Source organism: Dendrobates tinctorius, unplaced genomic scaffold, assembly GCF_039654945.1.
Source record: "Dendrobates tinctorius isolate UK_male_01 unplaced genomic scaffold, ASM3965494v1 ptg000143l, whole genome shotgun sequence".
Classification (NCBI taxonomy): Eukaryota; Metazoa; Chordata; class Amphibia; order Anura; family Dendrobatidae; genus Dendrobates; species Dendrobates tinctorius.
Window position 1 is genome coordinate 42,363,351 of NW_027361810.1, and position 12,989 is coordinate 42,376,339.

Below are 12,989 nucleotides of genomic sequence, written 5' to 3' on the forward strand. Positions count from 1 at the left end.
TGCCTCTGTTCATCTGTTGGGAAAAGGTTTGCCAGAATGGACTCTGGTGCTATCCCTACACACATTGGATTATCATCCGGTCCATTCGAAATAAGAAACCCATTAACCTATCTGGATGATTTTGGTCAACTTTAGTTTTGCAATGTTAAATACTTTTCTGTAGAAAAATAAACAAAAATAAAAGCATTATAGGATTGATACTTGTATTAGCTATGCAGAAAAAAAATAGAATTATAATCAACTTTCAAAGCACGAAGGCGCAAATGTATCGCATCCATTAGACTTGTTTTTTTTTGTTTTTTACCAAATGTAGGTTTTTTTGGATAACAGAGAAATTATACTATTATTATACTATTTTATGCTGTACATCGGCATTAGTTAAAATGGAGCTGAGTGGAAATCTTTCAGGGAACGTAGCCATTGCACCTAGTGCCACAACAATTCCTCCTCTTTTGTATTTTTTTGCCCAAATCAGTTGCCTAAATTAGATACAGCCAACATCTTATACTGATTGTCTCAAGCTAAACCCAAGTCTAAAAACAAGCAACTTGGCAATTTTCATGTGGTCCTCTCCGTTCCCAAGAATGGAGGGATTTTTAATTCTATTGTGTATAGCTCGCTGCTAATTTAACGAGCAACCTGTAGTATCGGCGTGACCGATTTACTAGGCAAGGAGGTGACACCGTTCTGAAGCTCGCCACCTTTGGTGCCTTTGCGGTTCTCTGTTGCAGAAGCAAATCTGCCCTGTTTAACACAATGAAAGAGCGCGGAGCTCAGACCAGGGACGTAACCAGGCCCGGATTGGCAATATAACCAACCGGGCATTTTCCCGCTGGGCCGCTGTCATGTGGGCCGCGGGCGGCAGCGCCCGAACATCTGGCCGCTTGCCAGCTGCTGCGGCCACTGTTGCTCCTGCCGCCGGCCCTCTGCGGGCATGGCGTTGATAGATTCAAGTTCCTCCCGCACTGCAGGGAGATAAGCCGCCACGCCCCCCCACGCACCCCATCCTCGCCGTAGCATGAGACCCCCTCCCCCCCCCCGCAGCCACTCACAGCGTCGCACTCGCTTGCCTGCTCGCTCTGTTCGCAGGACCTGTGATGAGGTCACAGGAGGGGAGGAGTCAGGGGGTCACATGATCAGGAGCCTTTGTCCAGACCCCCGATCATATCACCCCTGACTCCGCCCCTCCTGTGACCTCATCACAGGTCCTGTGCGCTCAGCCTTGCCTCTACCGTCTGCAAGACTCTGCTTTGCTGTTGTCATGGTGCTGGTTGAGGTAAGTATGTGTGGGGTCAGGATTTACAGTGTGGATGTAGCAGAGCTGTGTGTGTATGAGATGTACGGAGCAGAGCCGTGTGTATGAGGTGTACGGAGCGGAGCCGTGTGTACGAGGTGTACGGAGAGGAGCCGTGTGTGTACGATGTGTACGGAGAGGAGCCGTGTGTATGAGGTGTACGGAGCAGAGCCACGCGTGTACGGAGCGGAGCAGTGTGTACGAGGTGTACGGAGAGGAGCCGCGCGTGTACGAGGTGTATGGAGAGGAGCCGCGCGTGTACGAGGTGTACGGAGAGGAGCCGCGCGTGTACAAGGTGTACGGAGCGGAGCCGTGCATGTACGAGGTGTACGGAGCGGAGCCGTGTGTACGAGGTGTACGGAGAGGAGCCATGTGTGTATGAGGTGTACGGAGAGGAGCCATGTGTGTATGAGGTGTACGGAGCGGAGCCGTGTGTACGAGGTGTACGGAGAGGAGCCGCGCGTGTATGAGGTGTACGGAGAGGAGCCGTGTGTACGAGGTGGACAGAGCGGAGCCGCGCGTGTACGAGGTGTACGGAGAGGAGCCACGCGTGTACAAGGTGGACGGAGTGGAACCGTGTGTGTATGGAATGGAGCCATATGTGTATGGGATGTACGGAGCGAAGCCAAGTGTGTACAAAGCATACAAAGCGGGCTTTTCCCACGGACACAGGAGTACACGGCGGAGCCCCGAGGAGCATTTTAAAACACACACATGACGTTCCACCTGAAGTGATGTGCTGGAAGCTGACCGGAAATGAGATAATTTCTTGAGGAGATTGTGACGGAACCAGGAATGCTTCAGATCCATCATCGTGTCCTCCTCCGACAGCGCAGACAGCAGGATCGCCTTGGAATCGGGGATGCCGGCCATGTGAGCGGATCATGATAGGTCCTGCATCGGGAGGCTCAGGTGGGCACTACAATGGGAGCCGGGCTGCTATAGTATCTTTGTAGAATCTTTCTTTATTTCTCTCTTTTTCTTTCTCTGTTCTTTCATTCTCTCTCTGTTCTTTCTTTCTTTCTCTCTCTAATCTTTATTTTTTCTCTCTGTTCTTTCTTCCCCTCTTTCTTTCTTTTTCTTTCCTCTCTTTCTCTCTGTTCTTTCTTTCTTTTCTTTACTTCTTTCTTTCTCTCTCTGTTCTTTCTCTGTCTCTCTCTGTTCTTTCTCTGTCTCTGTTCTTTCTTTCTTTCCCCTCTTTCTTTCTCTCTCTGTTCTTTCTCTGTCTCTCACTGTTCTTTCTTTGTCTCTCACTGTTCTTTCTTTCTTTCCCCTTTCTTTCACGCTCTCTCTGTTTTCTTTTTTCTCTCTCTCTCTGTTTTCTCTCTTCCTTAGTGCCAGTCAGTGTGCCCATAATGCCAGCCACTGTGCCCTCAGCCACCCTTGTGAAATGGGTGTGGTTGGGCGTGGCCAAAATTTGCAGCCGCGCGCTGCGCGCGCCGCAGTCTTTGTCCGTCTTTCCCTTCTTCAAAAGTTGGGAGGTATGATAGGAGCGGCTATGACCAGGGGGTCTGGTTGCCCAATAGAGAGCAGTTCTGCCAGGAATTCTGTAATCATGCATACAAAAGGGGACAGAGATTTGGGAGGAGTACTGTACCTAAAAGCAATAAATAGGACTGAGCTGAAATACTGGGCACAGCTGTGACTACATGTTATATAGTCGTGTTAATCTCCTCTCACTTCTTGTAAACTACAACTGTACAAAGATATTATATAGTCACCATGTGACTAGTGGGCCTGTGTAACTTCAAATGCCAGGGCTGAATTTTAGTCCCAGTCCGGCCCTGGGCGTAACCATTCTGCTGGTCCGAACGTCAGTCTTCAGGAGCACACCACACCCCAGCTTCAGGAAGCCAGGAGGCAGAGGAGCGATGTGCTCCTGAACACCGATGGTTAGAACTCTTCTTTGATGTCTTTGTATTTTGGACCAAAGCAAAGTAAAATATAAGTAGGATTCAGTGGTACAGAGGTAGAAGTCACGCTTGGAGCCACATAATATTTGAAAGCCATTTTCTAATTTTCCCATCACATCCCTGAGATTGACCCTGTGCCACACAAGACTCATCACATCGGTCCAGTTTTCAGTCCATCACATGGTTGGTTTCCCACCATTTAGCAATTTAAAAAAAAAAAAAAGACCAAATGTACAACCTGCAATCTGCCAATCTCTTGGGATATTCCTACAGTGTTGGATCAGAACTGGTTTTGCTTCTCACCCTGCAGTTTTACGGGTGGTAGATACTTGCAGAGAGGACTCTGAGCATTTCCAGTGGTTTCTTTTCTCAGAACTCCAGAAAGCGCTTCTCTTGCACTTCTTCACTCAGCCGCTCATTGTCATCCACAAACTCCCTGAAAATGCAGAAAATCATTAGCTGTTTTTCGTTGGGTTCCAGACACAGTGAGCTGTAAAAATCGCTTCTTAGACAGAAAAGCCACATATATATATTCAGGAATCCAGTCACACAGTATGCTTTCCTAAAGACCTTACATGTTTTGTGTTTAACTCTCGGCTTGCCAAATGTCTAAGCATGCATTGAATCAGTTCTGCCAAGTAGGAGGCAGACTATTACATTTTTTTTTGGATTACCGGTCAGTACTGACAGTTATCACCTCCATCTAGGAGAAATGATGGCTGTTGGTAGATATTGTGTTTCAACCTTATGGTGATTTTTTTTCTAGAAGTTGATTCACGTGTATATCTTGTATTTCCGCCTCTGGACCCCTGACAAATTGGGCCGACTGATTTTGGAAACTGCTGAAGCTATTACATGGAATCTGTCAGCAGGTTTTTGCTTTGTATTCTGTGAGCAGCATGATGTAGGGACAGAGCCTGATTCTAGGGATGTGTCACTTATTAGGCTGTGTGCTGTTGTTTCAATACAATCAGTGTTTTATCAGCAGGAGATTATCACTACAAGACTAGGTCTCACATGCAGACAAGTCAGGCCAATCTGTGTAACCCTGCCCCCACCACTGATTGGCAGATTGCAGACAGTGTACACATGAAGTTGCCAGTCAGGGGTGTAGGTGGGGTTATACATAGCTTAGCATTCTGACCATTGCTACATCTACAACAGAGAAAACAGGGATTTTATCCAAACTACAACAAGCAGTGCAGTAAGTGACACATCACTGTAATCAGGCTCTCAGCCCCATCATGCTGCTCTCAGATTACATACTAAAAGCTGCTGACATATTTCCCTTTAAGTGGTTATTGATGAGCTATCTTTAGCATAAGTTATCAAAAGCAGATCTATAGGGGTCCAACACCTGGAATCCCCACTAATCAGCTGCTGGCAGTTGAGAGAGCCACCGGATGTAAAGAGTGTATGGAGCGGAACAGCTCCGCTCCATTTAATGTGAGCGGCCGAAGATCAGCTACTATACAAGAATAGGTCATCAATATACTCGGAGAACCCCTTTAACATAAATAGTCAGGATCTCTCATTGCTGATGGTTAGTTGGGTCAGTACCATAACTTGTGATAATTACTTGACAATCTTTAGTTGTAATGTAAATCATCTCTCCCTATGTAGGGGGTGGACTGACCTATGGACCTGTCTGAGATGGAAAGAACATGTAAAGGATGATGTGCACTATGCTTTATTGTACGTGTATGGTTAACAGCTGGGAATTAGTACAGGACAACGTAGTACCGGGTTTTGGCCACAAGATGGAGCCAGAGAGCAGTGAGAAAAGGACTCAACAGCAGGCCTTAGGCTGGGGAAACTGCATAGTCATGGTGGGTGGAGTTACGGGACTGGGAAGGGGATTTCCAGAAAGAGGAGATATAAGGAAGGAGAGTCCCAGGGAGCAGGGCAGACACCCAGGAGGAAGAGAGAAGTGAGAATAGCACAGGAGAGGCCAGATAAAGGAGAAGCTCAGGAAGGACATAGGAGAGCCGGAGACGGTTACTCGGAGAGGGGGTGGCCCTGAGAAGGCAGCCACAGGAAAGGACGGCAGTGACTGACGGAAGGTTTGGGTACTGGATGGCTGGGACACTGAAGAGTGAGTAGGTGTACAGTGGGCAGACTTAGCCAGGGGGAAGCACTGTGGCCGTGGGCCTAACGGCAGCCACGGTGAAAGAACCCGGAGGGTCTTTGCCAATCGTAGCAGCAGGAGGTGACGGGTACCCGGACCTAGGGGCAGAAGCTGTCGTGCATGCTGTGGATGTCAGGAGGACACCCAATAAAGTTTTGGACCTGATTGAACGGATTCCTGTGTTTGCCTCCAGTCTGTTCCACAGTCGAAAGGGACCACCCCCCAGTCAGCACACATACTACACCTGCACTGACCTTCACATTTTATTTCACTTCACAAGAGCCAGTAAAACAGAGCTTCAGTGTAAAGCATGGGTGGTAGCTGGACAACCTTTGTAAAGGGGTTGTTAAGGATCAAAAAAACATGTCTGCCTTCTTCCAAAAACAGTGCCACCCCCCCCATCTGCAGATTGTCTATCGTATTGCAGAGTCACTGAAATGAATAGCATAGAACTACAATACCACACACACAGTGGCGTAGCAACTGTTTGTGGCGCCCGGGGCGGTCGAAAAATTTGCCGCCCCTTTGGTCGATGATAATCCGGAAGCATCAGGAGAGCCCACACTACACTCAAAGATCTAATTTTAAGTCTGCTACTAACTCTGCTGTTATTATTTCTACATTTCTAGACTTTCATCTTCTTGCAGTTCTCTCTCTCTATATATATATGTATGTATTAGCTTGATGATGCTGGATGAAGACCTAATGGCTTTTTTTAATAATAATTTTTAATAATGTGACAGAAAAAAACAGAAAATATATGGGGAGGAGATGTACGAGGACACGTATATGGGGGAGATGTACGAGGACACGTATATATGGGGGGGATGTACGAGGACACATATGGGGGGATGTACGAGGACACGTATATATGGGGGGGATGTACGAGAACACTTATATGGGGGATGATTATTGTATTAGGACACCTGTGGTGTGATGTCTATGTGGCATGTGACAGCTGTCTGTGGCTTCTCCCGTACAGATGTTGGTGGTGCATTCTCCGGTAATGGCCGCGGTGCACCCAGCAGCCTCTCCCACAAATCGCCCCCATACCATGCTCCCCAGTATCCCACCTCACCCCGTGCAGTACTGTCCTACCCTTTTCCTCTCGCTCCCAGCCGGGGCAGCAGCACCGCCATATTCTTTCCTCCTCCCGGGAGCATCAATAAGGCGGAGCCTCTGCAGCTGCTACGGTGCCAGGACGGGACAGAAAACCTAGGAAAGCAGAGCTGCTGCTGTGCTGACACATGCGCAGAGTGTACACACACAGGTGTATACACACACACAGACACACACACACAGGCATACACACACACATAGGTGTATACACACACACACACAGGTGTATACACACACAGGCATACACACACACACATAGGTGTATATACACACACACAGGTGTATACACACACAGGCATACACACACACATAGGTGTATACACACACGTGTATACACACACACACAGACACACACACACAGGCATACACACACACAGGTGTATACACAGACACACACACACAGGCATACACACACAGGCATACACACACACATAGGTGTATATACACACACACACACACAGGTGTATACACACACACACACACACAGGTGTATACACACACACACACACACACACACGTGTATACACACAGACACACACACACAGGCATACACACACACATAGGTGTATACACACACACACACACACAGGTGTATACACACACACAGGCATACACACACACATAGGTGTATATACACACACACACACACACAGGTGTATACACACACAGGCATACACACACACATAGGTGTATATACACACACACACACACACAGGTGTATACACACAGGCATACACACACACATAGGTGTATATACACACACACACAGGTGTATACACACACACAGGTGTATACACACACGTGTATACACAGACACACACAGGCATACACACACAGGTGTATACACACACACAGACACACACACACAGGCATACACACACAGGCATACACACACAGGCATACACACACAGGTGTATACACACACACACGTGTATACACACAGACACACACACACAGGCATACACACACTCATAGGTGTATATACACACACAGGTGTATACACACACAGGTGTATACATACACAGGTGTATACATACACACACACATAGGTGTATATACACAGACACACACACACACAGGCGTACACACACACAGGTGTATACACACACACAGACACACACACAGGCGTACACACACACACATAGGTGTATATACACACACACAGACACACACACACAGGTGTATACACACACACAGACACACACACACAGGCATACACAAACACAGGTGTACACACACATAGGTGGATACACACAGGCGTACACACACAGGTGTATACATACACACACATAGGTGGATACACACACACAGGTGTACACACACACACATAGGTGTACATACACACACATAGGTGGATACACACAAACAGGTGTACACACACACACATAGGTGTACATACACACACATAGGTGGATACACACAAACAGGTGTACACACACACACACACACATAGGTGTACATACACACACATAGGTGGATACACACACACGGGCGTACACACACACACAGGTGTATACACACACACACAGGCATACACAAACACAGGCATACACACACACATAGGTGTATATACACAGACACACACACACAGGCGTACACACACACAGACACACACACACAGGCATACACAAATACAGGTGTACACACACATAGGTGGATACACACACACAGGTGTACACACACACACACACACACAGGTGTACACACATAGGTGGATACACACACAGGTGTACATACACACACACACACACACACGTGTACACACACACACAGGTGTATACATACACACACAGACATACACACACACAGGCGTACACACACACAGACACACACACACACATACACAAATACAGGTGTACACACACATAGGTGGATACACACACAGGTGTACACACACACACACAGGTGTACACACACACATAGGTGGATACACACACAGGTGTACACACACACACAGGTGTACACACACACACAGGTGTATACATACACACACAGACATACACACACACAGGTGTACACACACACACACAGGTGTACATACACACACACACATAAGTGTACATACACACACACACACACAGGTGTACATACACACACACACAGGTGTACACACACACACAGGTGTATACATACACACACAGACATACACACACACAGGTGTACATACACACACACACACACATAAGTGTACATACACACACACACAGTGTGGCTGCATGCACAGATCCTTTCGCTGCTGCACATGGTGAGACACAGGCAGCGGTGTTGGTGGCACATAACTGCACACAATGGAGGCAGACACACACCCAGCGCAGCCTGTGATGAGGATGACAGCTGCCTGCACACAGGGCCGCCGGGGGCAGCCGCAGACCACCTTACCCCAGCCCCGCACTCACCAGCTCACTGCTTGGCTCTTCCTAACATGGCTCCTTGTGTGCATCACATTCCTGGCAGTCGCGACCATCCCACCATGACAGTCCTCCAGTGCAGCGGGGCTGACGTCAGCACTGCCTCTGCCCAGCGCAGCGCTGCTCACTGAGGGTCCAGGCGGAGAGGAGGGAGAAGCTGCTAGGTAGCAGGGGTACAGAGACTCCCGATAGGCGGAGAAGAAGGATGGAGGAAGGGTGGGAAGAGGCTGCATTACATTACCCCCTCACTGCACAGCCAGTGAGTCCAGGCTCCGCGCTTCTCCCACAGAGGAGAGGAATTGCTTCTGCTGCCGCGCCGCCCCCACACACGTGCCGCCTGGGGCGGACCGCCCCCCCGCCCCCCCCACGCTACGCCACTGCACACACAGCCTGTAGATATAGGTGGCACTGTTTTGTGGAAAAAAATGAAGACATTTTTTCTAACCTTTTTAGCTTCATATTAAATGTTTTTGCATTGACAAGGTTGCAATATTCCATAATGAAAGTGAAAGTCACGTTGTAACCCTCAGATCTCACGGGGTTTGGCGTTTTGATGTTTTGAATACAGCGAATAGTGATTCAGGGTTAGAAATCCACAAAGAATGGAGATTGTATCGAACTTCCTGAACTTCACGTTTTCACGCAAATTCAAACATTTTCAGGTTCGATTTGAGTTTTGCAAAACCAAAAAAAAAAAAAAAACTTGCCCGGCATCAGAGAGCGAGCTATCAAACATCATTTTGCATGACCGCGTAGGCTACCCTATAATCATACTTTGCACAGTGGTGGTCAGTACTGGGGTCATCACAAATCAGAGGTTCCCAGTGGAGCACAGTTTGTGCGGCAGAGTCGCTTTCCATCTCCAGAGTTACTGGATAAGTCTCTCTCCTGTAACCTCTTATGGTTAGCGGGGTCTTTACTTTCTCTCCCTTTCCTGTAGAATGCAAGCTCTTATAGTCAGTGGAGTCCTCACTCTTTCCTGTAGAATTCAAGCTCTTATGGTCAACAAGGTCCTCTCTCTTGTAGAGTAAAAGCTCTTATGATCAGCGGGGTCTTCTTTCTCTAGAGTGTAAGCTCTTAAAGTCAGCGAGGTTCTCTCTCTCCTGTAGAATGTAATCTCTTATTGTCAGTGGGGTTCTCTCTCTCATGCACTTTCATGTAGAGTGAAAGCTCTTATGGTCAGAATGGTCCTGACTCTCATGTTAAGTGAAAGCTCTTTCTTATGGTCAGCGGGGTCCTCTCCCTCTTCTGTAGAGCGTAAGCTCTTATGGTCAGTGGGGTTCTCTCTCTCTTCTGTAGAGCGTAAGCTCTTGTGGTCAGCGGGGTCCTCTCCCTTTTCTGTAGAGCGTAAGCTCTTATGGTCAGCGGGTCCTCTCCCTCTTCTGTAGAGCGTAAGCTCTTATGGTCAGCGGGTCCTCTCCCTCTTCTGTAGAGCGTAAGCTCTTATGGTCAGCGGGGTCCTGACACTCTCCTGTAGAGTGTAAGCGCTTATGGTCAGCGGGGTCCTGACTCTCTCTCCTGTAGAGTGTAAGCTCTTATGGTCAGCGGGGTCCTGACTCTCTCTCCTGTAGAGTGTAATCTCTTATGGTCAGCGGAGTCCTCTCCCTTTTCTGTAGAGCGTAAGCTCTTATGGTCAGCGGGTCCTCTCCCTCTTCTGTAGAGCGTAAGCTCTTATGGTCAGCGGGTCCTCTCCCTCTTCTGTAGAGCGTAAGCTCTTATGGTCAGCGGGGTCCTGACTCTCTCCTGTAGAGTGTAAGCGCTTATGGTCAGCGGGGTCCTGACTCTCTCTCCTGTAGAGTGTAAGCTCTTATGGTCAGCGGGGTCCTGACTCTCTCTCCTGTAGAGTGTAATCTCTTATGGTCAGCGGAGTCCTCTCCCTTTTCTGTAGAGCGTAAGCTCTTATGTTCAGCGGAGTCCTCTCCCTTTTCTGTAGAGCGTAAGCTCTTATGTTCAGCGGGGTCCTCACGCTCTCTCTCGTCTCTCCACATGTAATTGCTCGAAAAATACAAGCTTTTCAGTTTTGAGAATCAGTGAAAATCGTATTTTGGGGGAAAATTCAACAAAGTCGTTGAATTCAAATTTCAAAAGATCCGCTCATGCCCCTGACCTTACTTTCACTGTGGGGCAATGTAGCAATGTCATATTGCGATTTTAGTCCCAACCTTAGCTTAATTGTTTCCTATAATTTAATAGGAATCTAAAAATATTTTTTTTTCAGCATTAGAAAAACATGGCTGCCCAAAGTGTATGCCAAGGCCGAATCCATAATGTAAACTTTTCCTTGATGACAAAAGACGTAGTAGGATCATAAAAGTACTATACCTTGTGTTCCTCTTACAGCTTAGAAATCTGGGGATTCTTTTCCTATCCAATAGAAACTTTTCAATATTAGCTGGCTTCATGGAAATCAGTTGGGATAAGGTCTCTTTGGGCAAGGTGTACATTACATCTGCATAGGTCTATTGTTTATTCATGTATTAAATCCTTTTGAAATGTGCTAAAATGCCTTCTACTCATTATAAAAAATCCTGCCACCCAAGAATTAGGACTTTGATGTCACCAATCCTGCTTCAAAGGCTTCTTACAATGCTATTAATCAGTGGAGCCTCTGAAGATATAGCCAGAGAAAACATTTGGACATCTTGTGTTAAACTTTGCATAAACTTTAAAATATACTTGGATGTCTTGCAGATGAATTCTGCACATCGCCGTTGTACGATACGGTCCATCTTTACCAGTTATCTCGGGAGATTGTTGAAATTTGTTGATATAAAAGACCATTAGAAGTGTGACTTGCAGATGTAGAAGAGCTGAGAGCGTCAGCTGCTGTAGCGTTCAGTTTTCTATTTGGCACGACACTCAGATCTTAACGAGTTTTACATTGGAATGTAGTTGAACCGACTACATTCTTAACCCTATGTTTAAACTATGCAGTGTAATAAAGGGTTAAAGGGAAGCTATAACAAGAAAATGACCTATTGTTTAAGTCAGGTTTATTGTTTTTATTGTTGCCCATTTTTTTTTTTTATTCCTATCACAATCTGTATTAAAATTGCAATTTTTCACACCAGCCATCTGAGATGGTTTAATCTTTACTTTCGTGTAGTTTCAGGAAATACCACATGTACATAAGCCACAATGCACGTGCTTTAACACCGTCTTTTGTATTGATGCATCTAATGAGAATGTGCAAAGGGTTATTGTGAAGGGAGCAGGGTCAAGGGTGACAATCACTATTGTGATTGGTGGATCCTGTGTTAAGAGCTATGTAGAGAGATGTTATCAGAGGCAGGATTCCAATGACAGATAACAAACCTATTGAGAACTCTTCCTAAAAGCGCAAAAAGAGTCTAAAGTAGCCCTAGTAGCCATTGCGAAAAATGCAAGGTTACTAATTAAGCTTTTTTTTTTTAATTACTATCATGACATGGAAAAACCATTGCCATCTTTTTTTAAATACATGTAACCAAAAATTGATTTAAACAATAGGTCATTTTCTGATAATAGCTTCCAGTTAAAGCCCTCATGCACATTAAGTGAAAGTAGTCTGACCGTCCGGTGCAATTCCACAATTGTTTATTTATTTTTTTTACCATGTTCACTGAGTGCTAAAACTGGACCTACCATTATGATTCTCCGGGTCATTACGAGTTCATAGACACCAAACATGTCTAGGTTCTTTTTTATGTAAGTGGCAAAAAAAATTTCTAAAATTTGTTTTAAAAAAAAAATGGTGCCTGTAGTGTCTCCATTTTCATAATCAGGGGCTGGGTGTTGGGCTTATTTTTTGCATGCCGAGTTGACGTTTTTATTGATACCATTTTGGTGTAGATACGATCTTTTGATCGCCCGTTATTGCATTTTATTGCAATGTAGCAGTGACCAAAAAAAGTAATTCTTTTTCATTTTTTTATCGCTACGCCATTTACCAATTGGGTTAATTATTTTTAATATTGATTGGGTGATTCTGAACACGACGATACCAAATATGTGTATATTTGTTTTTTTGTCGTTTTATTTTCAATGGGGTGAAAGAGGGGTGATTTGAACTTTTACATATGTTCTTATTTTTTAAATACCTTTTTTTTTACTATTTGGATGCTTCAATAGTCTCCATGGGAGACTAG

At 46.1% G+C, this 12,989-nt stretch overlaps 1 protein-coding gene and 1 long non-coding RNA gene across 2 annotated transcripts in view; one reads left to right on the forward strand and one right to left on the reverse strand.

Moving 5' to 3' along the window:
• The window catches only part of MYO3B (myosin IIIB), a 266,306-nt gene that overhangs the window by 110,186 nt on the left and 143,131 nt on the right, over positions 1–12,989 (forward strand). The window lies entirely within an intron of this gene.
• LOC141049402 (uncharacterized) overlaps positions 2,329–12,989 on the reverse strand; it is a 168,772-nt gene continuing 158,111 nt past the window's right edge. Inside the window, exon 3 of the long non-coding RNA XR_012220343.1 lies at positions 2,329–3,643. This is a non-coding gene — a long non-coding RNA (uncharacterized lncRNA). The remainder of the gene's footprint in view (positions 3,644–12,989) is intronic.